At 41.6% G+C, this 26,485-nt stretch overlaps 1 protein-coding gene across 3 annotated transcripts in view; it reads left to right on the plus strand.

The window, feature by feature from the left end:
* Positions 1-26,485, plus strand: part of NPAS3 (neuronal PAS domain protein 3) — a 1,664,600-nt gene that overhangs the window by 1,216,884 nt on the left and 421,231 nt on the right. The gene's annotated exons all lie outside the window — the stretch shown is intronic.

Here is a 26,485-nt window from a genome sequence, read left to right on the forward strand (position 1 = left end):
GTAAGAAAACAAGAAACCTGAAAAGTGCCCTTTGGGAGACATCCTTTAATCTGATCCTTCCTGTATGATATTGCTGAAACTAGACATGGCCTTAAATTTTTATTTATTTTTTTTTTGGGGGGGGGGCAGATATGATGATTTTGGTTAAAAAAAAAAAATCCCTCTTACTGTAAATTTAAAAGTAAAATTCAAATGAAGCAATGTCAGCCAAGGAAATGAAGAGTTGGAAGGAATGTTTAATATTGTCACCGATAAAAGTATATATGCCATTGGATAAAACGGACAATTAATCTCAGGAATCCATGATACTAAAAAGTGCTTTGATCTTCTTAATGTATTTTCCACTTCTGATTTGAGTTTTGTGCTATTTCTTGCAAGCCTTATAACATGAAGCCTAGAAAAGTAAAATTTAGCTGAAAATTATTACTTTTTAAAAAATGAATTAAATGCCTTCAGGTTTTAAACAGAAAATGAATATGTTGAGGGAGGGAAGAACTAAGGTAGAAGGAATTTGAGCTTTTTTAACAAAGTGTATAAAATATGAAAGTTCTGTGGTATTTTATTTATGGTAGGTTTGGGGTTTTTTTCATTTTTGGAGGAGCCAAAACTGCGAACCCTGGCATTGTCCCCATGAGATACTCTTTAATTGGTTGTTCTCTGAAACAGCTTTTTATGGGATTCCGACTTTAAATCCTACACAGATGGTGAGGAATGTTTACTTGAGACAGAAAAGCATCATTAATGCCAGGTTTTGGTGTCAAAATAGATTTCGCTCTCTGCTCGCAAACACGTTATTTCTGGTGAGCAAGCGTGCTTAGAAGAGATGAACTTAACGTGGCTTCTCAAAGCTTCCTTATTTTGATGCTGTCACAGCAGAGCAGCCGGCATTGAACTCTGTGCCACATCTGACTTGAACAAATACCACAGAAGCGTCAAAGCAGGAATGCATTGCCGGCCGTTGTTGCCTTCTGCAGATTACAAGAAGCTTTTCCTGTACACGCAGCTGAAACTGAGCAAGGGGATGTGCCTTTTTTAAACGCCCTGGTGTTATTTATGCAATGGCCACAACATTTGTATAAACAGAAAATTATTCCATTCATGCTTTATTGCTTCTTCTTTTGTACCACAGCCTTGACCCCAGTCGTCATAAATTGAGAAATAGTGGGGAACTAATGGAGACAGATGGGAATATGGCTTGCCATTTACTCAAATTGGTAAAGTAATTAACCTCAAGGTGCTGGTTTGCAAGAAAAATTGTTGGAATATCTCAGGGCGCTGGTAAACAGACTCCTGCTTTAACCATTTCTGACAACTGCATCATAAAGTAGACTTATTCTGTTCAATTGACCTGTCAACATCTAGAGTCCAAATAAAGATTTGTATTACAATGCACTTGCTGGGAAGTGGGAAGAGCGCTAGCACCATTCCTTTGCAAATGTGCTGCAGCCGTTCTCTCTTCCTGCTAAATAAGAGCTGGAGTTCTGTATATATTGACTCTCCAGCCATTCTGCTCTCTAGATGTCCTCCCTTACTGATGGTGTGACAGCTTTGTGACAGCAGATGGTAGTCATTGGGCTGGAGAAAATGAGATGGAAAAACATTGGCCATTCTGACTCGTTTAGAGCAGCAGTGGACAGAGGCCAGAACTAGACGTTTGTTTATCTTGTGAATATCCAGCAGTAAAAAAACAAACAAACAAAAAGACCTCAGAGTTTGTTCCTATAGACATCATTATCAGCTGATTTTTTTTTTCTGCTTAGCTACCTGGTTGCAACTGAAAATAGTTGAATCCAACCTTCTTGTGGGTGCCTAGCAATTTTCTCTATATGCCTTTCCAGGGGAAGCTGAAAAACTATTAAGCATCTGTAACCAATTCTACAAAACTGGAAAAAATTGCTTCCTAACCCAGGGAGGATAACTTTCAAACAAATGCACGCAGCAGCATATAAGTGCGTATACTAGCCATGAGCAGATATACGCAAGTATTTTATAACCCGTGCTTATGAAAAACACACATCTCCACCCCGCAACATTCGCCCGTCTGTAGGCTTGTGTGTGAATACATGCAGTGTATTGAAAGTACATATAATGCATTGAACGCGTATACCTTTCCTACCTATTTTAAAAATATACACGCGTATATTTTATGCATGAAAGTAAAGTAGGACATACATGCATTAAGTTGGCGAACTTTAAAACATGCATCCGTAAATGAAATTAACCAGTTCACCCAGTCTTTCTCCAGATCATTGAGGCTTTCCTGGTTCTTCAGCGTAAACTCCCCCCATTTCACCCAGTCCTCCCACCCAGTCAGTGCTACACAATAAACACATTTAATATCCCTTCCACCAGATAATTAGCAGGTGCAAAGTACGCGAGTAGTATGGCAAACATACACACATAAGTTTCTTTTTGAAATAGCAATATATGCATGTAAGTGTTGACCCCACGTGCTCTGGCACGTCTTTGAGTATTTTTACTCAAAGACGTGCAAAGAATTTGCACACATTCAATATATGTTCCCATCATGTGTGTACAAGGAACATAGAGTAATGTTTGAACACACATGCAGTGAGTCCTTACCATGGCTACATAAGGATTTCATCGCACCAGTTTTGCAGAATACATATGTTTACTACACCAAGTTGCCCAGAATGATTTTGATGTATGCTCAATCACATTGAAGACACCCATTAACAATAACCCCTGAGGCAGCTCCTGCAGGAGCGAAACTCGGCCAGAGTCGGGCTTTTTCCAATAAAGGCTGTTTTTTCACCAATCAGCTTGTTTTCCCTTGCTTGTCAGCACTTTGGATCGGCTTCCGATTTGTTTCCTTTGAGATTTCAGAAAATGTATTTATTTATTTGTTTGGCTGGTTTTATATTCCGATGATCTGAGTCAATCACATCGGTTTACATCAATAAATATCACAACTTAAAATACATTATGAAATACAAAATAAAATACATCGACCTAAAATAGCTTGTAATATACAAAATCAATAAAGTAGTCTAATGTACAGTAAGATTACAAAATGAAGCCTAAAATTTTATAATAAAAATGCAATAAAAGCCAGTTTAAGATCTTTAAAGATCTTTAAGACATATGCAGCACTATGCATGCGTTTACCTACACACGGGGAGGGCGGTTTTTAAAAAGCCCATTTCCCTGGTTAAAGCACAGTTTTACCTCTGGAAATGGCTTTGAACATGACCATCCCTCTGCACACCACCATGTAGCTAGTTTGGCGTGCTTTAGCTTAGTCTTGGTTTTCTCAGCTCTATTAACTAATTCATAATCTTTTTTCGATATTTACCTTAAAGAAATAAGCAGGTTCTCAGCCTCTATTGATTTTTTTTCCCCCATTGTTTTTCATGCCTGCATTGTGGGGATAAGTTTGTAACAACCCGCATACATTCATGTTAGTTGTACCCCGCCTTGTGGAAAGAGTAGGATATACATCATTTTAAGTAGATTAAAAACATTTAAAATCAAATACATGCATTAGACCAATTTTCAAAGGGAAAATATGCACTTACTTTCTGTTTGAAAATTATCCCATCAAAACTACGTCCACGTAATTACACCTGCAAATTTGTGTGCAGAGGTTTTTTCCGGAAAATTTGCGCACATATTTTTGAAAATGCAAAGGTATGGGTGCAAGTGCAGTCCCGTACCCAACTTTGCCCCAAAGAAAGCCTCTGTGCCCTGCAGGTAAACGTACATGCAAACATGATATCCTCATGTACCTTTACCCACAGGGAGTTGAAAGGTGAATTTTAAAAGCCCGATGCATGCATTAATTAGGGGATGCTCAAATATGTCAGGCTCTCACGTGCCAAACGGGTTTTAAAAGCTGCCAAGATGCGCATGTAACTCCTGGAGCATGCAAAAAAAGGGGCAGTGGTGTGGTCTGGGCAGAACATGGGCATTTTGGGCCATGAACCTGAGACGTGCGTGTAAATACTTACGCCATCCAGTGCGCGCCGAGGCCCCCTGCCACATAACTACTTCTGCTATGGATGACATGAAAGTAAAAAAAAAATAAAGTAAAAATAGGCACATCTGCAGAATTTTAAGGGCCGCGGCTAACCATAGGGTTTGGAAGACCAATCTCTTAACTGGGCAAACTAGGGATGAACTCGTAAAACTTGGAATGGCATTGGCGCATGCCCCTTTTAAAATTCCCCAATTTACACAGTAAAAATGGGATTTGCATGCACATTTGTGCGACCACTTACATTTTGGTGCACATGTGTGCACAGCCAGGCTATTTTATAACATGCGTGCATATGTGCGCGTATGTTATAAAATCGCCACAACCCTGGGTACGGCCGACATACGCACGCCAATGTGCGCCTGCACACCAGTTTGAAAGTTACCGACCCTACTTTCAAACCTAACAGCTGTATAGCATGTATGCACGTAAGTGAATGTGTGCAGATTCAAGTCAGTACTTTTGTAAACTGTGCAATAAGAGCTTCACAGTTTATTAAATACCACGTATTTCAGTTCTGAAAATGTGTACCTACGTTTCAGTGCGTACAAATGTTTCCAATGCAAGAAAATGCATACTTTACTTAAATAAACATACCTGCATATGTTTTAGGTGTGTAAAAATATATAACACGTTCGTGTAATAACCCTGATTTATATTGGAGGCAGGTAATGTTTAATTATACGCATATACCATTTTGAAAATACTTGCACGTGCATTTGGAATCTCCAGTTCACCCAGTCCTTCTCCAGCTCACCTAGATCCTCTAGCACTTCACCCTGAACTATTTCCTGAGACCTCCCACCCAAAAACTGCAGACAACAGACAAGTCCGATTTGACTTTTACGAGTCAATTAGAAGATGTAAAAATCTATGAATAAGTTTGGCAATGTATATGCATATAACTCATACAAAATAGCAACTATTGTGTGTACTTCCGAACCCTATCCCTTTTTTCTGTAGCATAATGTACATGTGAAATGGAAAATACATACCTACTCTTGATGTTTGCAAATACCCAGGTTGTTTTTTTTACCCTATTTTTTTTAATAACTCAGCCATTGTAGCGATGGTCCTTAGTAAGGGCCACAGAATGTGGTTCTCCCTGAGAACCCTGTAAATGTGTACCCTAAATCTGGCCAGCAGCTGTCACCTTTGAGCAACAGCTGGAACTTTCTTCTCTCCAGGCACTGTGAATGGTACAGAACAGAAAAACAATATTTTTTCCAACTCTCAAAAAAATAACATAGGAAGAGATGACTTCCTGTTTATTGCATGATCGGATATCAGTATGTTGGACCTTTTCTCTTATTTAAACTGTTTGGTCCTTAATTGTGACCAGGTTCTTACATACAGTTTCTATAGGACAGCATTTCTAGAACCAGGGTTCTCTGCAAGTTCTGTCGCAACTGTTAGATGGTTCTGTAAGGTTTTCTGCCGCTTTTATGCCTATGTGACAACATAAGTTATTTTCTTAACCCTTGTAAATGCAAATGCCATACCTTGTTATGCAGCTGACCTTTGAAATGCAGAAGCAGGAGTTACTTCAGCAGGTACATAAAACAGTGCATGGGGTCTGTTTTTAAATCATCTGTATTGCTCTGATTTGAACGCTTCAAGGTTATTTTTTGTTATTTTGGATTTCCACTGATTATTATGAGGGTAACAGCCTGCATAGATTTAAAATCCTTTACCTTCATCAGTTTTCAGAGGGAAGTATTCTTGCACTTTCTCATAGAAAATTATCCCACCAAAGTTGCACACATATATTTACACCTGCTAATGTGTTGCATGGTTTTTTCAAGGAAAAATATATACATACTTTTGAAAATGCAAAACCATGAACCTGAGTACAAACCCTTCCCCAATCCCACCCATAACAATGCTCCTTCATACTAAGGTGAATGGGGTTCTGTGCTTTACAGATAGCATGGATGTTTGTATATGCTATTTTATAAACATTGAAAATATGAGCATATTACCGGTTTTGCCATGTACATTTTACCAGGGAATAAAAGGCAGTCTAGGGACGTTCCGACCAGGATAGGGTTCAGAAGTATGCTCGTTAGTTGTGGTTTTGTAAGAGATATGTGCAGCTACATTAGCAAACTTGTTCGTACACTTTTAAACCTGCTAACTGACTTGTGAATTGCAATCAAACTTGTCTGCAGTTTTTGGATGGGAGGTCTGGGTGAATTGGGGGGTGGGGGGAGGTCAGGTTGAGTATTAGATGGTCTAGATGAACTGGTGATTCCAAGTATGCGTGTAAGTAATCACTGTATACATGTATACTTTATAATATACCTGCCTCCATTTGTAATTCTAGGTGTTGGCACAGTGACCAAAATATTTTGTTGTAAAATATACTTGTGTGTTTTTATAAAATGTGTAGAGAAAATTGTTTTCTTGCATTGAAATTATACGTTTACAGAAATATGCAGTATTTTATAAAGTATGCCCTCCCAAATGGCATTGCCACTGAATATACCCAGATAAGTATTAAAGTTAATGGATAAGCTTATCCAGCTAACTTTAGACCTACTATGAGCCATGTCTAACTTATCTGGTTAACTTAATCAGATAGCGGTGAGTATTGCCATTTATTCAGCTAGGAGCTTAATTATTTAGCTGGATAGGTGACTTATCCAGCTAAGTAATATAGCCTGATATTCAACAGCAGCTGCTTAGCCAGATAAATCGGATTTATCCAGCTAAATAGCGTTTGAATATGGACCCCCCTTAAAGTTTATCCTCATATCGGGGTGGGGAGGCAATTTCTTTAAAAGCTCATTTCTACAAGTAAAACCCTGTTTTGTTCACAGCAATGCCTTTGAAATGTACTCTGCCTATGGTTACGGCAAATTGGTGGCTGAAACTCAGAATGCCTTTTAATTCTGAGTCTAATGTTCCAAAGAAATGCTCGTGTCCTCTTCAATCATTACTGTTTTCAAAGCTAAGTAGTTAATTAAATCTTCTTTCTGAATAAATAGACGCCGTATTTGAAACATTTTTCTCCTATTGGATAAGACGAGGAATAAAGTAATATTTGTCACACAAACTTTTCAGATCTCTCCCATATCACAGGAAACTGAGATTAAAGAAGACAGGGTCTAGGAATGGGGGAGGGGGAGACAGAATGCCTGTATGCATCCAGTAATAGCATGGCTGCCATGAAACGGCTGTCACCTTCAGTCTGCAGTACAGGTCAAGTGTTCCTTGCTTAAGGTGGACGAGAGATGAAGTGTTTCCTTTAAGCATTGTATCAGTCACCATTTTTAGGAAGAACTGCGCCCCCAAGACTGCTCATCGGTATCCCCTGCACTTGCGCTGGCCAGAGGTTTCACATATTAAATGCTGAGCTGTCTGCCGATTGGACGTAGCAAGCAGAAGGCAGCCCATCCCTAGAATGGGCAACAGTTTAGGGAAGCATTTGGTATATCCCCCCTGATGAACAGAACATTTTTTGTTTTATTATTTAGCAAATGTGTTCATGCATATTGTATTTATTTTTCAATATTTCTGCGACGACATGGGCTCGTTCAGAGCAAGGTTCACGTCTGAATTTTAATTTGTTTCCCTTCGCGGAAAAGTGACCATGTTAATTCACTGCAGAGGGCAAATAAAGGATGGTTTGGTTTAACCTTGGACAAGAGGGGACAACCCGAGGCAGATTTACTTAGCTGGATTGCTTTCTGCTGTTTTGAAACATTTTAATTTATAATCGGACAAGGGAAGCAGATGTAAAGAGCTATAGTCTGATTTTTTTTTATTCTTACCTGTGTATATTTTGAAGAATTGGGTATTGCACTCCTGGGAAGCTGTATTTATGCCTACTTGGAAAAATGAATAATGTAATAATATGCAAAATGTAAAGTTTTAAAACTTCACCACTGAGTAAAGCATATAAACTAATGATCTAGATAAAGTCCCTAGTGCCCCATAATAAACGTGGACTAAATTTGTCATTATGGTTTTAGACAGAGGTTTCAGGCGACAGCTTTAATTAAATACTTTTTTTTTTAATATTCATACTTCTGAACCACGTAATTCCTTTGTACTATAAAACTGAGTGCTATATTAAAATGAAAAAAAAAAAAAGGCAGATTACTAAATGTATATTTCCTTGGCGTCAATAAACATTTAATTCTGAGGAAACCGCTGAGGGGAGGGTTTGAGCGCCACCAGTAACATGGGAGATCTTGACGATGTGTGGTGTTTGTGCATTAGGAAGCTAAAACTCTTGTTTCGCGTCTGACTTTTGCTATAAAGGTTAATTAGATATTTATGGAAATCAGAAGAGAAAGCAAAGGACAGCATGGAATACCTTTTGTTCGCTGTTAAGGAACAGCGATTACTGGCACGTCCAATTCAGACCCCCCCTTTGGAATGAAAATTGGCTGACACCACCCCAGCCAACTCTTATTCAGAGAAAAAAAAATCTTGTTAACATTTTGCTATGAATTGCTAGGGTATTAGAACTCCAGCAATGGCTTAAATGCATAACTGCCAAAGGAATAAACCTGCAGTTAAAGAGATGATTTTTTTTTATGCAGCAGCCACAAAATGTTTGAGAAATATGTTGAAACTTGCGAACTAATACTTTAATGCAATTAAACTCTGCTGGATGAATGTAGCAAGTGATCAAAGAGTAATTCAGCTACAAGAATGTATTGTCAGTGAGCCATGAAGGGAGGGAACATACCAGGGACTCAGAAGAAGCACAAGGCCACGTTGCACGTTCCCTGATATTTGACCATTTAAAGCGGACTCACAAGTACACATTCCATGATGCCCTTTCAATTAGAGGATCTTGACTCCTTTTGGGAAGGTATTATTAAGGTTTCTTATTCTGCAAGTCTCAGTAGTATGCAATATCAACTTATCCAGAGAACAGATCTCAACCCATGAGTTATTTCAGATGGGAACTGGAAATCTACAGCGTGCTGGAGGGGGATGGGTGAAATCAGGGACCTCAGAACACTATTTTTTTTTTCTCTTGGCCCTTTTTCATTCAAGCCTTTTTGGCAAAGGTTCATACTAAAATTTAATCCTACGTTAAAATCTCCATCATGTTGGATTCCCTGATGGCCATATCTGGGGGAGAGCATTTAAGAGCTGAAATTGAAGAAGTCTAAGAAACCTTTCCTTATAAGTACAAAAAAAAATACTAATTTGTTTTCTAGGGCCTTATCTGTAATAGTTCCATTGCCCTGGAATCAACTTCTAGTTGAGTTTTAGCAAGGATTATTTTATTTGACTTTCTGTAAGTAGTTAAAGGGGAGGGGGTGCTATGACTGATTCAGAATAGCAGAGGCATTGCCAGCTATGTGCACACAGGGCTTGTGCCCTTCATCTATTGGCCAGTGCTCTCAGTCTCAACCAGCTGTTCTGTTTACTGCTCCAGCCCATTCCCTCCCGGCAGCCTGGAGGGAACAGAAAGGGAGGGGCTCTAAAAGGGATCAGAGCAATTGTTTTCTCCTCTACAGTTTCTGCTCCAGCCTCTTCCCTTTCCCTCCTCTCCCACTGGAGGAGACACAGCAGGCAGCATGTTGGGAGGAGCTGGTCAGGGGAATAGAACAATTGTTTGCCATTCTGCTGTGGCCACTCTGATCTCTTCATTGCCCACCCTGTTCCCTTGTTTCTACAAGAGGGGATTGCTGGACCAGACACAACCATGGCCTATGGTTCCAAGGCTTAGGACTCTTTTGAGGGATGAGTAGGAGAGACATCCTAGAGCACAATTAGGGAACCGTAAGTGATTGATGGGGTGGAGAGAGAATTTGTATGCTGATCCAGTAAAGCCTTTCAGAGTCTTCCAAGAATCCCATGACTGGACTGTAATATTCAGTTATTGTATGTTCTATGTACAAGTTCAGGTGAATTTTCAAAACTTTACATGTGTAAAAACTAGCATATATGTGCACAAGTGGGCTCTTCTCGCCTATACCATATTTTATAATAGTAGAAAATACGTGCATATATTCTTTTCACTCATATATATACATGCATAAAAAGAGGCAGGGCCAACACTTACATGCATAAGTTGCTATTTTAAAAGATCCTTGCAAACATTTGCCATCTTATTCATGTATATTTATACTTACTAATTATCCAGCATAAACATGTTTGAGTACTATTGGCAGGGGAGGAAGTCTAGGTAAACTGAGGGGTGTTCAGGCTAAAGAACCAGGAGAGTCTCAATGACCTGGAAAAGGACTGAGCAAACTGGTGGACCAATTGGTAAAGCTAGTAATTTCCTTGACAAACGCATGTTTTGAAATTGATCAGCTTATGCACATAAATCCTGATATACACGAGTAAGTCCTACTCTACTTTTGCACATAAAATATATGTACATATATTTTTAAAATAGGTAAAAAGTACGGGCCGGATTTGAAAAGCCCTACGTGCCGAGCCTATTTTAAAAAGGCCTGGTGACGCACGTAAAGCCTCGGGATGCATGTAAAGCCCCGGGGCTTTACTAAAGGCGCGGTCCGGGGGTGGGGCGGGGCCAGAGGCCTGCAACAGAGCGGCCATTGCTGCTGTGTCAGAGGATTGCGTGCCGGCAAGCTGCCGGCGTGCACAACTTGCGCCTGCCCAGAGGCAGGCGCAAAATGTAAGACAAAGGTCAGGAGAGGGGTTAGAGTAGGGCTGGGGGGGGAAGGTTAGGGGAAGGGGTGGGAAGGTCAGGCTAGGGGGAAGGGAACGGGGGAAGGCAGTGCGGCTCGGCGCACGCAAGAGGTGCACAACTGTGCACCCCCTTGTGCGCAACAACCCCCAATTTTATAACATGCGCCTGCCTGCGCATGTTATAAAATTGGGCGTACGTGTGTGGGCGCCGGTAGCATGTGCACCTTTTAAAATCTACCCCTACATGCGTTTGATGCACTGAAATGCTTTCAATGCATTGGATGTATTCGCACGTAAGCCTATATAATGCGCATATGCCGAGGGTAAAGATAAGCATATTTTATAAAATATTTGGATATCATTCTCTTAGGTTCTAAAATATTGTGGTAAAACTACGTGTGGCCATATACACATGTATATGCTGCTGCCTGCATTTGTTTGAAAGTTATCTTCCCTATTTTTTGTGAAATCAAGGAGTATCTCACCAAATGGAACACAGCTGTTGAGAGCCCTTTGATAAAAAAAATTGGCAGCCCATGACTGAATATGTAAGAATCAACCAGTACAGTGTATCCCCCTTGGCTCTTCCAGTGTGGTTGGTGCCAGTTTTTAAAATTGTCCCATAAGGTCAGTAGAATCTCAGTAATATTAGTGTCCTGTGTTTTTATAGGTATTGTTCCATGGTTCATCCTCATCTTGAGCATTGTGTACAGTTCTGGTCACCACATCTCAAAAAAGATATAGCAGAATTAAAAAAGGTACAGAGAAGGGCAACCAGAATGATAAAGGGATGGAGTGATTCCCTTATGAGGAAAAGCTAAAGAGGTTAGGGCTGTGCTTGAAGAGACGGCTGAGGGGGAGATATGATAGAGGCCTATAAAATGAGTGGAGTGGAACGCATAAATGTGAATCTGTGGTTTACTCTTTCAAAAAGTACAAAGACTAGGGAACATGTAGTGAAGTTATTAAGTTGTACATTTAAAACCAATAAGAGCAAATATTTTTTAACTCAATTCATAATTAAGCTGTGGAAATTAGGATGTGGTGAAAGCTGTTAGTGTAGCTGCGTTTAAAAAAAGGTTTGGACAAGTTCTTGGAGGAAAAGTCCATAAAGCATTATTAGGGTGGAGTTGCAGAAATCCACTGCTTATCCCTGGGAATAAGCAGCATGGAATGTATTTATCCTTTGGGATCCTACCAGGTACTTGTGACCTGGATTGGCCACTATGGAAACAAGATATTGGGCTGGATGGACTTTTGGTCTGACCCAATATGGCAACACTTATGATCTTATGTACAGGACAGTTCTCGGTGGAGCTGATCACAATTATTTAATTTAATTATCAAAATCTCTGGGGGAGGGGAAATCATAATGGGCCCAAGTCTTATAATTACCTAGCAATGTCTCTATAGAGCTGTTAAAGAATATACCTGAGCTTTTAGTGCTTTTATATCCTATGGGAGTTATAAAAAGCTGTGGCGGCATTTGGCATTTTGGCGTGATACCTGAATGCAGAGGCGAGGGGTCTTGGATGACAAGGTACCAGTGTAATGTTTGGTTCTTTTGTATGAGATCTCTGCTTGTTCCAGTTTCTCTTTTTATTTATGGAGTCCTGAAAGCTCATGGGCAGCCCCCGGGTGTGGCAGAATTTTCAATGCCATTTACTCACATAAAACTGGGTTTTAAACATGTAAACGCCTGTTAGAAAATAGCCTGGGGGTTCAGTGTGCGTAAAAGCATGAATGCACGTCAGTTTTCTCTGCACTTACCCGCAAACCGAGGAGAGATGTTTCGCAGGGCAGAGCTGGAGCCTTTTCCTTTTTAAAAAGTATGCGCATATGTTAACCGCACTAGTTATACTCTCGGACGAGAAGGTGTAGCTTTGTGCGAGTTATTTTGTGCAAGTACCAGGCCAATTACTTGGGAATTTTCAAAAATTGGGGATCAAAGTCTGTGCTTAAAAGGTGCGCAGAGACTTTATCCGACTGCACGCAGTTCTAGAATTACCCTCCCGATGCCAAACTTATTTCCTCTGCTTCTGCTGCAGGAATCGTACCAAATCTCTTTTGTTGAATTATGTTTGTTGGTTTTTTCATTTGAAAATGAATAAAATATGTAAATGAATTTTACATATAGTTTGTTCATCTTACCGGTAGTCTTAATAGCCTGGTGCCCTTTACTAACAAATGGTTTTAAGCACAGGTTTCATAGCTGTAGAATTGGAATTGAAAACAGTCTTAATGGAAAGCTTTTTTTTTTTTTTTATGCATGCTAGTAGTATCTTCTACAGAATAGGGAGCCTTCTAAATGAATCACCGATATGAGAGTAAGATTATTAAAATAATGCAATTCTGCACATCAAGGTTATGGGTTTAACAGTTTTTCAGTGTAAGTGTTCAGTAAAAGATATTTCTGTGTGCACTAAAAACAGTTTGCAGATATAGCCTTTTAGAAAATACAATTTTTATAGAAACTTGGACAAATAGAGGATAAAGTAAGGCAAAAAAAAATGGGGAAGTAAATTTGAGCTACATGATAAGAAAGGAGGACTGAAAAGAGGTAAACATGAAATTAATTTAAATACCGGGTTAGAAACTGGTTGGATGATAGAGCCTGGTGTTAAATGGAGTTCGCGCTGAGGAATTAAAGATGATGAGTGGAGTGCCCCAGGGATTGGTCCTGGAGCTGATTCTGATCATCTTTGTGAGCGATATAGTGCAAAGTTTAGGAGGCGTAAAGTTTGTCTTTATTCGGATGATTCTAAGAACTGCAACAGAGTGGACTCGCTTGAGGGATTATATGGTATGAGAAGTGATCTAAAAAAAGCTTGAGGAGTGGTCGGCTAAACTTGGCAACCGTGTGTCAATACTAAAAAAAAAAATGGATTATTTTAGGATGAAAAAGTCCGAGGGCGCAGAACACAATGGGGGGTGAGTTCATGATGCCCACAGAACAGGACAAAATGAAAAAAATCCCAAGGTGAATAGATAAACAAAAAGCGCATCTTTTAAAATTTTTAGTAAGAGACCCTCATATCATGGAACTAAATACGTCCACTGAGCAAGGTTTCTACCTGGAATAAACAGTGATGCTACTCGCATATGAAAATGATCGTGTCTTCCACTAGGATAGTGGTGGTTAACATGAAGAGAGAGCATTTGGTAGTTTCATTTCACTCCTGGGACCTGAGTTTATTTGAGATAAATTAAAAATCTTTTTCATTTTATTGTGTGCACTAATCACACAGGCATATACCTTTGATTAAAAAAAACAAAAATTATTAGAGATCTATGATTAAAGAACTTGGGAGTATGTTTTACGCTTAGCGTTTCTTATGTTGAAATATAGAACAGCTGTTCAGCAAAAGCTTTAAGTACTATGATATGATATGGGTCTCTTACTAAAAATAAAAAAAAAAATGTGCTTTTTGTTTATCTATTCACCTTGGCCTTTTTCATTTTGTATATTGTATTTAGCACAGTAATCTTTTTGGGTTGATTTTTGTGATATTATTCACAGAACAGGACATCCACCAAGTAATTTATCTGATGATTTCAAGGTAGTGAAACTGTGTGACAAGGCAGTGACTCGAGCCAGAGGAGTTACTAGGTGCATAAGGAGAGGAATAACTATGTGGGTATAACATGGCCACAGCATAACACACATAACAATATCATCATAACCATATACTTTACATAGCATCCTGATAATTAACCCATTGAACCTTATTTGCCCAATTTTAACTACGTGTGGGGTTACTAGCATCCTGCCATCAAACCAGATGCCACAATACAATTGCCTCCTTTGCTATGAAGGCCGTCAAGTTCACGCTGTTCAGTAAATAGTTCTGTGTCTCCAATGATCGGATCCATTCTTTTGCCTGTAGAATGCTAGGGACCCCCAAAGCTAGTACTATTTCCTTCCCCAAGCCATCAAAGCTGTGGGACTTGCATCACCTGCTAGTCCAATGCCACCTTAATTGGACTAATCTTCTCATTTGGTTCCCTCTCATGACCCCCAGTGCCACCCGGTGTCGCTATATACTGGCCACCTTGCCACTGCCGCTTGGTAACAACTGCATTTTCACCTTAAATGCTGCGACCATGCTTCTACAGTAAGGCCTCTAACCCATCCTGAAGATCACTATTAAAAATATCCAACCCAATGTCCAACAAATGAACCCCGTCTGGCCAAAACAAGCCTGCGCAGCTCTCATCAATCAACTCATGTCTAACGCCGATTTGGCACATCCACTTATTAATCTTTTTCCTTGTTCTTTCCAGCGCTGGATGCGATCACTCCCCTTTTTAGACATACTGCACGGTGATTCGGAACCACATGATGCTGGCCTCGGGGAATAATCCCACCAAGGATATGCAGTCTTTTTGCATCCTTTGTACCAGTTGCAGGCTTTGTGATGATGCTAAGTCATTGCCTCCCAAGTGGAGGACGATTGCTCAGGGGGTAGCTAACTTTTCTTTTAATTGTAGTATGAGTGGTATCAATTGGTCCCACTTCATCCTGGGGCGACCCTTCCAAAACAAGGAAGTCCGGTGGGCAGCCATGTCCAAGTGTTCATCTCTGGTCTTTCCTTTGGCTCATTTGTGGGCCCATTGTATGAAGGAGTGCCCTACTGCCCAGATGGAACGCATTTATGGAGGAGAACCTAAACATGAACATATTTGGTTATAGTGAAATGTTTTCAAAATATTATCTTGGTTTCACATAAATCTGATATCTCTTAGATTGCCAACATCCTAAAGCCATTATGACACTTGGAGGCAGGTTCATCTGTGCTGCCGTCGTGGCTGCACCGATTCTGAATTAATGCGATGTATAACTTTTTGCCTTAATCCCTGCTGCTCCCAATGCTAATGTCAACACCTTCTTGAACTGGAAAGGAGTGAGCAGGAGCCCATTCTCATGATTAAGTAAAGCCTCTGGAGTATTTGGGGGGGCGCACCTTGAGGAAGGATAAGGCGTTCTTCACTGGAAATTAGCTGTCCCTCTGTATTTTGTGTAATTCAGTTTTTGCCCCTTTACCCACCTAATCCATTTTGGACTTTCTTATATTCAGTGTGAGCTTATTACGCGAGACCCATAATGAGAAGTCCATTGGTCTGGGGCCTCTTACTGGAATGCGCTACCAACTCACTGACTCTCAAAGCAACATAGAAGGCTAGCGAAAATTAACAATGGAACAAGATACATTCAAATTCTCTAAAGCACACCAATTTGAGGGCCTTCATAACTTGTTTTATTATGTCCCCCGTAATCAGGTGACTCATGTCCTGAATTCTTTGTGAAACGTGGCCCATCCTTGCATCAATTTTTTTTATATTGTGAAGCTAGAAAGGGGGTTCCCATGCCTGAGTGCCATGGCGAAGAATGATATACCAGCTAGGCGGGCTGCCATTGTTAATCTGGACGAGCCTTCATTCATGCACTACAGAATGTATCGATGAAGCCCTTCCAAAGTAATGGGCCATGTGACTCTCTTGCCCAAGCTTGCACAAAAATTCTGGAAATCACAAAGGGCGTCTATGTACTTCTTCCTTGTACCTAGACACAATGAATCCAATATCAATCTCCAAATCTCAGGGGGCCAAGCCGCCATACTTCCGGAGGTATTGGTGTTTTCATTGCGTCTGCTTCCAGCTCTAGCATCCAAAAAATCATCCACTTGAATGGGGAGAGAGAATCAGCAACACCATTTTTAAAGCCCGGTACATGTATGGTGCGAAAATAGATATTGTTCATTAGGCATATTAACACAATTTTCCTTAACAACGCTACTCCCATCATTTTGGATGATAATCTGTTAATAGATTCCACCACCACCATGTTGTTAGACTTAAAAATGACTCAGCTGGTCCACCCCAAATGGTAAGGGCCACCATAATGGGAAATAGCTCAAGGAGCGTGATATCTCATGCAATGCCTTCTGCATGCCCATGACATCTGGAAGTAGATGCCAAAACCAATTCTGCCTGAAGCATCTGTATAGAACTTGAGCTCGTTATTGAATCTCAGTGTTTCCTGCCAGATTGCTAAGTTGTTGAAGGAGTTCAAAAATTCTCCCCATATCCTCAGGTCTTACTTTATAGCCTTCAAAACATGAATATGATGGTGGGTTTTTTGTGCCTCCTGAAAGAGCCATGGAAAGTTTCCTCTTAAATATTCTGCCCATAGCCATCACTCTACAGGCAAAACTGAAGAGCCCCAGCAATGACTGGAATGTCCCAGCATGGCCTTTTTGGCACATAACATTGCTGCCACTTCAAGCTGTAGCTTTTGTATCTTCTCAGGTGGGAGTCTTGATACCGCAGCTCTTACGTCTAACTCGCTTCCTAAGAAGTTGATGACTGAGGCTGGCCCTTCTGTCTTCTTCTTTGCCAATGGAATGCCAAATTCCTCAACGTGTTCTTTGAAGGCTTCCAATGAACAGGAAATCATCTAAGTATTGTAAATGTTCAAGGACTCGGTGGATTACTCCATCACCCAGTGCAGGAAAGTACTGAACTTTTTAAAGTATGCACAGGATATAGAGCAACCCATCGGGATGCACTTGACGAAATAAAATTCACCCTTAAACTGGAAACCTAAAAGGTGGAATGATTCGGGATGGACAGGTAATAGGCGGAAGGCAGATTCAATGTCTGCTTTTGCTAACTTAGCCCAGTGGCCTAATCTCTTTTTTATTGAAATTGCTTGGTCTAGTGAAGCATAATGCACTGTGCATAACCTCAGGTCACTTGCATCATTTACAGAACAGCCCTCTGGGCAGGATAGATTGTGAATCAATCTAAATTTTCCTGGTTCTTTTTTTGGGATCACCCCCAGTGGGGATATGACCATGTTCCTGAAGGGGGGGGGGGGTGGAATCAAAGATGCCCGCTATTCTCCCTAAGTTGAGCTCCTGTGTGATCTTATTTTCCGCCACAGATTCATGTCGGGTCATCGAGACTGAGTTGCGAACTGTGCATTTTCGCACACTGGGTTCAATTTATGATGGAATAGGGAACCCCAAAGTGAAGGCTTGTGTGATCTCTAATGCTTGTTTTGTCCACAGGTATCGACTTAACCATTCCTCCATGCCCTTAATGTTGATTGGGGTGGGGGCCAATCCCAGCACTGTTCCTCTGACCCATCCCAGACTGATTCCTGCGCTCCCTGGGTGACTTATTGCAAGGCTGGGTGGGAAGCACTACAGTTAGCGCATGCATGTCTGAAATGGCATGGGGATCACGAGCAATGCCCAGCATTAACTGGTGGCACGTGTCTCACCTCCCACTGAAGCCTGTTGTGCTTTTGTCTCGAAAGGTGTTGTGGACTGGGTGTGCACTGTTGAATGACCTGACCTTTGCATGATCATCTTGACTAACCACAAGTCCAGAACCCGATGCCTCCATGAGATTGCTTTATCCTCCACCATACTTTTTTCTAAATTTGTTGTCATAATTTAAGGAAGACCAGCCTCTGTACCGCCTATGCGCTTGCATAATTGTATCCAAGTAACAAACCAGGTAAGGTGCCTGGTCTGGCTCGTGCTCCACTACTACACTCATAAAGATGTGGAAAGCCGACACCCAGTTATGAATTGTTTTCCATATCTTTTGTTTCTTTCTCTCTGTTTGCCACTTCCTTCTTTTTCTTTTCCCTCGCTATTCGCACCATCCTGATCTTTTACGAGCAAAGAGAATATGTCAATGTACCCATGCCTCTATATTTTCTTTTTTATCTTGCGGGGGACCCCTGATGCTAATATGCTAACCCCAAATAAGATCTCCTCTGCTAAGCGCCCACTAGTAATGTTCCCCTGGCCAGGCACATGTGGAGCCGCCCCAAAATGTTTTGGCACCAGTGCGATTTCAAGACCCTTATTATCACCTCCTCTCCCACCAAGCCTCCTTTTACATTAGTCCTCTTCCTTTTGAATGCCCTTATTGCATTCTCCATTACATTTACCAATGATATTTTTTCATCACTGGAATTTGCCTTAGAGTCAGAGTCAGAAGATAACTCCATTAAGTTTACGGTATTTTCAGCAAACTTACCCAGCAACCTTTTTTGTGCTTGTTCCACCTCTAGGTGGGGGGGGGGGAGCCATGTGGTTGAGCTAGACCCTTTTGAACCTGCTGTGGCTAGGTTGGTACAATAAACACCTTTCTCTAATGTACGCTGCTTCAGCTAGGTGGTACTGTGCTTTTTTGCTTGTTGCCTCAGCTCCGACGTTAGTAAGACAAGCTCCATCTGCTTCCCCTTTGCTGATATTCTCGGATTTCCCTTTAGGGGCCTTTGAGGCTTTCTGCCCTGCCATTCTAGATCATGTAGCGAGCGGCATGCTGGATTTTCTGGATCCTTTTGATCCTTATTTAGCGTTCGCCCTGTTGTTTTTGCAGCCTGTCACCGCCGTCCTCTTAGGTGCCTTTCTAACTCACGATAGCGATCTGCTAGGAATAATTCTGATAATTCAAATAACTTTAGTCTCTTGTACCCTAAACCATAGTTTCAAACTCTGGTGCAGCCCTCGGCCTACCAATACTAGCAACTCAGTCTGGGTAAATACTGCCGCTGTACTGTGAAAACCTCATCTGATTGCTGTCTTACCTATTTTCTTTCATTATATATCATTATTATTTTTGCTCCTAAGCCCTTTATAATCCCTTTTATTTAAATTGCCTTTTTTTTTACCTTCCCAATATAGCTGCCACTATATGACAGACTAAAATGACCACCGTGCCTTCCTCCTGTCCCACTTAAAATGGCTGCTTACATTTGATTCGTGTCATCAAATGATATCTTGCCAGCCCCAAGATGGCCGCCTGCCACGTGGCTTGAGCTGCCCAATGATCCTCTCCACATTGGCCAACATTGTCTCCCAGCACCCCAGTCCCAACAACCCTTGTAAAACAGCTCCCTGGCACCTGGTTTCGGCACCACAGGGGCCAATAATCTCCCCCCCTCCTTTCCTCTGTCCTCGCTACCCAACTGCCATGATCCAGCTCTACCTCATCGGTTTCCAAACAAAACTTGTCCCAGACTCTTCCCACTATATGGCTACACCAGCCCTATCCCGATTGGGACCCACTTCCCTCATCCAGCTTCCTTCACTAGGAAGAAAACGCTGGTGGAAGGGCCATTCTGAATGAGCACTCCTTACTCCAGGCGGGCCCATGCGCCGCATCCACACCACATCACGCCCGGACCACATGCCCATCTGTACCCGGCAGACAACCGAGGGCCATGCCCGATTCATTGACGCTGCAAAGCCTCCCCTTCCCCGGCACTACCTTAAGATTTTTTTATTGCTCCTTATGCCTGCACAAACCTGCTGCAAATGGGACCAGGATTTCAACACAGCCACCCCTCTCTCTCCTGTCCTTCAGATCACTGCCAGAGCTCTGAAACCATGGACCAGTCAAAGCCGTCGCAAACACAAAGATGCTGCCCCAGAGCTACCGACCTGTAGCCGCCTCTAAAGCACTTGGGTTACTTCTGCCGATGAAAAGGGGCCGCTCCAGCTTGTGCGGCCTCTTTTCATGAAGCCAGCCTCTGATGCCGCCTACTGCCCAACCCTTTTCTCCTTCCACTCCCCATCCTTTCCTCCTCCTGTCTGGTTCTCCACCCAGCCCATATGTTGTGCCCTGCTCCATTATTCCTTCTAGTCACAGAGATCTGTACCTCATCCACGGAAGCTGCAGTCACTATCTCCTGATGTCAGGGAAGGTAGCCGAGAAGGAGCTTATTGCCAGATTGACTCTTGTCCCTTGCTGAGAGATTCTTTCCTTCTTGCTCTCCCAGGGTTTCTTTGTGCTAGGCTAGCACAGCTCCATAAGGTTTGTATGGAGTCCACCAAACCCCAGGTTTCTGTCTTTCCTTCCATCTCTCTGATGTAGTTAGTTCTGTGTCTTTTTTTTTATAGCAGACGCCCACATGCTTCTTTTCCTCTCTCCTCATTGGACAGAAGCAGGCAGCTCTGAGGCTCCCCATTGGTCATTCTTACTTCCTGTAGCAGCTTAGCTCAGCTGTCCTCAGGGAAGGAAGAGGCTTTGGAGAGCAGTGAACATTTACACCACACTCAGTTTTCTGCAGGTTTATTTACTTTTGTTCTTATTTATTCAGTAAAGGACTGTCACAATTGGTGCGTACCTTCCCTGCTGGGACTTAAAAGCAGCTTATCAGTTTTAAGTCACTCAAAGTCCTTGTGCTGTTCCAGGCAGGTGTTGATAGCTGAGCGATAAATGTGCGTCTGAGACGCACATTTATTTTTTTGCATGCGGAATGAATGAGTAATAGGCTCATTCACATGCATTTGCATGTGATGAGCGCTATTACATTTACTCCACGTCTGACGCGGGTTAAACAGGTGCTCTACCCCCTATTGCATTAGGGGGTAGATTAGCACCTATTCAACCCAATTCGGAGTGCAGGTTATACAGTGCGCTCGGCTCCTAAAATGGTAAAAGACTTCAAGAAAGCATGAGATAAGCACCGAGGATGCTAAGTTGCAAAGATGTGAAGAGAGCGCGGAAGAATTAATTAGAAAATGGGTCTGTCTGGCAGACTGTGCAAGTACGGTGATAACTAGAAATCCTAGCAGAAAGACAGTTACAGAGCAGGGTCTGTCTGGCAGGATGTAGTGATAGAATTAATTAGCAGCTGGGTCTGTCTGGCAGACTACAAATACAGTTTGTCTTTTTGAGGATGATTACAAAAATCTGCAGCAGGATAGACAGCCAGGGAGAGGTGGAAAACATGAGTGGGGATTTAACGAAGCTCAAGGAATGGTCTAGAATCTGGCAGCAAAGATTTAATTCTAAATAAAATGCCGTGTCATGCATTTTGGCTGCTAAAACTCAAGTCAGCGGTACTATATAGGGGTGAAATTCTTCTGTTCACAAAACTAGAGTGGGATCTGGGAGTAATTGTATGTGATGATCTTAAGGTGGCCAGAAAGGAGGATAAGGGGATGGTAAAAGCCAAAAAGACGCTTGTGCATAGGGAGAGGAATAGTCAATAGAAAAAGAAGGTGATTTTGCCCCTGGATAAGTCCCTGATGAAACTTCTTTGGGAATACTGCATACAGTTCTGGAGACCCCCATCTTCAAAAGGATGTAAAGTGGCTGGAGTTCCTCCAGAAGGTGACTACTAAAATGGGCACTGGTCTTCCTTGTAAAGCATATGAGGACAGACTTAAATATCTAAACATGTACGCTCTAGAGGAAAGGCAAGATAGGGCAGATATGATAGAGACATTTAAATGCTTCTAAGATATCAATGGAAAGGAGACTCTGGAACGAGGGGTCATGAGATCAGGGTGAAAGGGGGTACACTCTGGAGTAATCTGAGAAAGTATTTCTTTACAGAAAGGGTGGTGGATGCATGGAACAGCCTCCTCGTGGAGGTGGTGGAGACAAAGACTGTATCTGAATTCAAGAAAGCATGGGACAAGCACAGGGGATCTCAGAGGGCATGGTAGGGATTATACAAGTAAACAGTTGATGCGGATAAACAGATTAGGAAGACAGTGAGGGCTTTTTTTTTTGCCATCATGTTTCTGTGTTGTTTCTAAATATTAAAGTGCTAGTGGAAATGCAGGCACTCGAGTACAATGTCTGTCTAGCAGGCCAGGAGCTTAACTGATTCAGTGCAGAGAGTTCGTGGTGACAGGGTTTCATCACAAAGGTTATGAGGACATAGGAGGACAGGTATTTAGATAATAGCTAAACTGGATTATTGTGGGACCTTGTGGTTGGGCATGGGACAGGAGGGTATGAACTGAAGAACTACCCAGGATGGTGGAGTATAGTGAAGAAAGGCAAGAAAAATTGTCTCGGATAAGCAGTGATATCCTGCAGGCAGCCATGCTGCATGACTGACAAATAGGATATCTCCTTGGTAGTGTGGACAGTAAGGGCAGGCTGGATTGGTCAGTTGCTCTTTTTTTGCTGTTACGTTGTATAAATATATGATAAAGCTTTTATTACATGGACCCACAGATCAAAAGGAAGAGCAAACATTATCAGTGATATGGACCAGCCATACAAAAACACTGCAGGATCACGCAGTGTAATAAGCACAACTTCTCACTAACCTTCAGGGAAGTTTTCCTCATATGAGGCTTCTCATGTAAATAAAGCCTAGGCGTAGAGTTTTGGAGTTGTTTTTGCAATGCAGAATATATAAATAAGCTTATATGAAGTGATGCACTATGTTTGGATTTTATTACATTGTGTATTATCTCTCATTTTTATGTATCAAGTATTGATCAGGCTAGGGTGATGGCTGCTTTCTTCTTAAAAGTCTTATCTAATTTCTGGATTATTCTCTCTTTCTATGGGTCTCATATTAATAAAAAGGAATGCCAACATGTTCGCTGATTTTGAAGGGCATATCCTTGAACATTGCTTATATTCACCCTCTATGCAAGGAGAGAGAATGTCTGAATTGATTACATATACCTGACAAAGTACTTACCCTTTGGAAAATAAGCACCCATCACCTACATTATTCTGCTCTGTGCTGGATAAGTTCTGTTAGATGCAGTTGTACTTTTCAAATATCTCTCAGTCTACAACAACATAAAAAAGAATCTAAGCACTGTATGCAGCATGCATCAAGGCCTAAATTTGCTGTGTACAGAGAATGTTTGTGTTTTTATTCCCTTTGGAGTTCAACCCAAAGGAAATTGAAGTTCATGCAAATAAGGCACAATTACATAAACAAGTCCAATTACACTGAGTTGATTATATATTAATCTCCAGCCAGATGTATGCTGAGTAGACGTGCCTTAGTATAAAGTATTTCTGTATGGCAATCTGTTCCCTCTTACAGAGCATGTTGGACCTCTACCAAATAGGAGTGAACAGGGCATTCAAATGATTGTCCACAGGAACATTCTTGTCAATAACCACTCTTTGTCTCTGCAGGGTGAGTTGACAAAGACTTAACTTCCATTCTAGAATAAGAACATAAGAGGTGCCATGCTGGGTTAGACTAAAGATCCATTGAGCCCAACATCCTGTCTCAGTGGCCAATCCAGATCACAAGTACCCGGCAGATTCCAAAGGGCAGCTCCAGTCCTTATTATTCACTCCTAGATATAAGTGGTGGTTTTCCCTATTCTACCTTGCAAATGATGGTTTATGGACTTTTCTTCCAGGAGCTTGTCTATAGCCCTTTTAAACTAATCTATGCTAAATGCCTTGACCACATCCTCCAGCAACAAATTCCAAAGCTTGAGTGAAAAAAACATTTTCTCTGATCTGTTTTCAATCTACTACCTGTTAATTTCATAGCATATCCACTAATCTTAGTACTGATCATTTTTTGTATGTAGTAAGATATATTAGTTCTAGAAGGCTGCACAGGTTTTCCGACTCTTCACTGAAGCTGGGAGATGTCTTGTAACCTAAAGCCAGTTAGCCATATTTCCATGATGGAGGAAACTAATGGAATAACTGCTAAAGGAAAAGGTAATGACTGTATTTTGAATCTAGCAGTTCAAATGCATCATGGTTTTTTTACAGAAGGGAAAGGGGTGAGGTCTACTTTATGACATTTCTTTGGCAATTTGAAACTTTTGGCAGCCTCAGCAGCCAACCATGGGGGTGGGAGAGGGAGGTCTTTATAATCCCACCCCCCCACACACACTGATTTTTACATCCTGCCAGGGTGGAAGGGGCAGTCCAGAGGAGAGCTATCAGCAATGCTGAACCTACATCATAAGACCTTGAGGGCCTAACTTTGCATACTCTAGAGAAGAGAGAGGAGATATGATAGAAACATCAAAATTCAGCACAAAAGAGAAGCATTTTCCAGTGGAAAGGAAGTTTTGTAAACTAGACCATGGCATGTGGCTGAAAGGAGGTAGACTCAGGAGTAACATAAGGAAATATTTTTTCACACAAAGGGTGATGGACAGAATTCCATTAAAAGTGGTTGAGGCAAAACAATATCAAAGTTCAGCAGAGCATAGAGTAAGTCATGAAAATTAATGTGGAAGTGAGGGTAAAGCCAGAGGTAGAGAGTGAGGCCTGCAATATTACAGCCAGAGAGGAAAATGAAAAGACTGCATTGTCATGTCCTATCGTATTCTCGGTGTAATGACCCTTTGGGTTCAATACCAATAGTGCCCTTAGTTTAACTCTTTTAGCTAGGGACAGAGAGCTGGAGATTGTGAGGAGGAACCATTCAGTACAGCCTTCCCTTTGAGGGCCACTGGATAGCCGTCCCCCTGGTGAGGAAATGAAAGCAGCTCTCTCCTGAGAGCTTTGGAGTGAGTGTAGTTTGAGTTGAGAGTTTGGCCGAAATGCAGGAGGTTTTTCCATCATTGGATGTTTGGGCCTATTTGGAGGATTCAGGCAAACTCTACCTGGTGTCCCTGAGAAAGGTCAGGAAGCTGCCCTCAAATCCACTCACTGACTGGTTGGGTTTGCCTCCAGGATTATTTTGAGATTTCAGAGATTTGTCTTTGTAAGAAGCCTGCGAGAACCTCGGATGTTGCCTGGACTGTATTCATGGGAAAACCTTTCCCTGGGGGGGGGGGGGGGGCCAGGATAGGGAAGACCTAGCCTTCTGCAGTCTCCTGGAGGAAGGATACAATATGGTGATGATCCGTTGCAGAGAATTTCTGGTATTTTTGGATTTAGTTTTTGGGAAGAGAATTTTGGTTAAGATTGGGGAGGAAGAGTTTTGCTGCCCCCTTCCGACCCATAAGAAGAACATCTGAGAGCTGTGTGTTCCTGTGTGGATTCCTCCCATCTAGGGATCTAAAGAGAGGGAGATACAAACTAAGAGAATTGTGAATAAGGTCAGACTAAAACTAAGACTGAGGACCCCCACTTGGAATCTTCACCCCAGAAAGAGAGGAAATTCTGTGCATAGACTGTTTCACCCATTTTTACCAACTTTGGAGGGATTTTTCTTGCCTACACTAGGATACCCTGCCCACTTGGGAACCTCATTTTATCCATGTCCTGGAGGGTGAGTTTTTCCCCTGTTCTGGTAGTGAGAGACCCTTGCACAGAGAGAGGAAGGACTGTGAACAGCAAAGGTCAATGTGTGGTGCTAAGAACTGTTTGAACTGTGCCATTTACTTACCTGATTCACCTTCAGTGAAGTTTACTTTTGGCCAAGCAAAATTTGGGTCTCCTGTTATTATTGGCACCTACAGCACACACACAGTGGGTAAAGGAATTTAGACCTCTCTCAGGGAAAAGAGCTACAGCGTCACCTCCCCAACTCAGGATCTGGAAGGAGAAATCCCTTCCCCCACCCGTAAATAACTTAAGTCCTGGGGAAAGAGTTTTGTGAGAAAGCTAGTTTGAGTGGGTCCAGCCCCAAGAAATATAAATTCTTTTATGGCCCCACTAGTAGTGAACAGCTACCTGAAAATGGGGTTACTGATTTTTTATCAATAACAGAAGCTTGATTTCAAATCCCAGGAGGCTTTTGAATAAAGGTAGAAAAATGTAAGGCAGGTCGAGAAATGCCCCCAGTGAACACAGGTAGAGATCTCGATTACGAGTCACGTGATAGAAGATAATTATTCTAGTTCATCCAAACTCAAGTTTTTAGATGGACTTCCTAAAAGACTCTGCAACCTGGGAATATTTTCTGAACACAATCTGTTCATGCCTTTGCAGCACTTTATCTCTTGGGTCTCTCTTCTCTTGGATATGCCTACTTATGGAATTACTGTGTCAACAAGCTGGGTTGTAGGTTTACAGTTGCTTAAAGATTGGAAATATTTTGTTCAGAAACCTGGCACGATTTGCTAGTGCTGACAACTGATTTGACAATGACCAGTGATTTGGGTGTACCTATAATAAGTGAATTAATCTGAGTTAAAA

The sequence above is a fragment of the Rhinatrema bivittatum genome, chromosome 4 (assembly GCF_901001135.1).
Source record: "Rhinatrema bivittatum chromosome 4, aRhiBiv1.1, whole genome shotgun sequence".
Classification (NCBI taxonomy): Eukaryota; Metazoa; Chordata; class Amphibia; order Gymnophiona; family Rhinatrematidae; genus Rhinatrema; species Rhinatrema bivittatum.